This window comes from Glycine max, chromosome 15 (assembly GCF_000004515.6).
Source record: "Glycine max cultivar Williams 82 chromosome 15, Glycine_max_v4.0, whole genome shotgun sequence".
NCBI lineage: Eukaryota > Viridiplantae > Streptophyta > Magnoliopsida > Fabales > Fabaceae > Glycine > Glycine max.
In genome coordinates, this window is record NC_038251.2 from 45,197,909 (window position 1) to 45,200,132 (window position 2,224).

Below are 2,224 nucleotides of genomic sequence, written 5' to 3' on the forward strand. Positions count from 1 at the left end.
CAAAGCATCATCCTCCCTAACAACATCATTGGCATGCCTTCCTCCATCACAAAACTTGCACAAACTCACATGCACAAACTTTTTACATTGATGACACGCCAACTCGAGAAGAATATTGCAATTTCTGGATTGCCGATTTGGGTTTGTGAAAGATAATGTTAGAGATTTGAAAATACTATGAGTATGTAGTTCATAAAGGAGTTCACATAAATTTGGATGAATCAATGAGAAAAGAAGTAACTGATTTCATGTAAACAATGTCGCTGCTAAATTGAACATTTCCCCCTTTCTTTTAAATTTGCTTCTTTCTGATTTTTGGATTTTCTTACATTTCTTTGTGAATTGAGGTCCCATTACTTTTCCAATTGCATAGGTTATAATCACCTTGCATTTGCAATATTCTCTTGTAATAAATTGAACCTGTTAGACAAGTGGCCTCAAATATCTTAAAAAGGGGGGGTTGAATTAAGATATTCCAAACAATTTCTCCTAATTAAAAATCTATTTCACTTTTTACTCAAGTTATGAATTCCCTTAATAACAATCTTCTTAAATATTAATTCAAATGAAACAATTTGAATATGAATATAAAGCAATAATAAATAAAGGAGATTGAGGGAAGAGAAAATGCAAACTCAGTTTTATACTGGTTCGGCCACACCCTTGTGCCTACGTCCAGTCCCCAAACAACCCGCTTGAGAGTTCCACTATCTTGTAAATCTCTTTTACAAGTTCTAAACACACAAGGAAAATCCTTCCTTTGTGTTTAGAGATCCTTTACAACAAGAGACTCACAGTCTCTTAATCCCTTAGAGAATGAGAAGAAGAAAAAGAACAAATCTCTCTAGAAAGAGATGGATTTTACAGATTGAGCACTCAAATAATTCCTTAATGAATTGCAATTGAATTGGCCAAGGAATTCTTAAGAGGATAAAATGAATTTGCTCTTTGAGAGGATAAACACTTTGTTGTTCTGAAAATCTCTGAGCAATTTCGTGTTTAAGTCACATATATATAGACCATTGATGGTTATTAATAAAGCCTTTGAAAAGTTGTGACTCTTGAAATTATTTTTCTGAAAATCCTTTCTGGTAATCGATTACAGTAATTGTGTAATCGATTACAGCTTTTAAAATTTGAATTAAAACGTTTACTAACTGCTGGTAATCGATTACCAAAATCGTGTAATCGATTACACAGTCTAAAATTTCGAATTCAAATTTTTGTAGCTGTTATAAAACGTATTTGGCCACTGGTAATCGATTACATCCTCTGGTAATCGATTACCAGAGAGTAAAACCTTTGAGAAACACTTTTTTAATTTAAAACACTTGGCCAAACCTTTGCTAAATCAATTAGGAATTCTCTTCCTAATATTCTAGTGATCATCTTGATGTTGTGACTTGTAATCTTGAAGTATTGTCTTGAATTTTAATCTTGAAAAGCCCATTTGCATCAATTGCAACACATCATCATGATCATCATCAAAACATCAAAGCCAATTGCATCTACAGAACCAAATTATGTAGGGGGAAAAAAGAAAAAAGTGCATAAAATCATTCATGACCAAAATAATGGCCTGTTAATACTTGATCCACGGTCATGATGATTTTAATTATCAATTTCTTAAATCATATGTAATTATTTAAATATTGGAAAACAAACTTATCTCTTTAATAATCAATTTATACTAAGAAATTATGATGATTACCTGCCTAGGTTTTTCGCACTTACTCTAATTAATTATTTCCTTAATTATCAACTGCCCAGAATATGTAAAAATCGATCATCTCTCTCCCCTACACCCTTCCTCTAGTAGCTTTGATAAACTTTGGAGTATTAGTGAAAGATGCAGCTACTGTCATTATGGATGCAAAATTGTTTATAACAAAAAAGAAAATTACTGGGGTCCTGGCTGTTATTATATAGTTTCGGTGATGGTGTCGTGACGGAGGAAATCTGATAGACTAATTCTGGTTTAGAGGACTAGATACCTCCCAAGAAGAGAATAAAAAGAAGAAGCTGGGGGTAACTTTCATTGATCTGTCTTATTTATTACATTGAACTTCTATTTATAATACAAAATTGTAACTAATTTTGTCCTTTTCTGCTAGCATCATCCTAACAGAAAATACAAAATCAAAGGTAATGGCAGACAAGCTAAGGAAAATGTTGATTCTGTTGCTGGAAGGAAGATTCTAATGTCTACTCAGCAACATCCCCT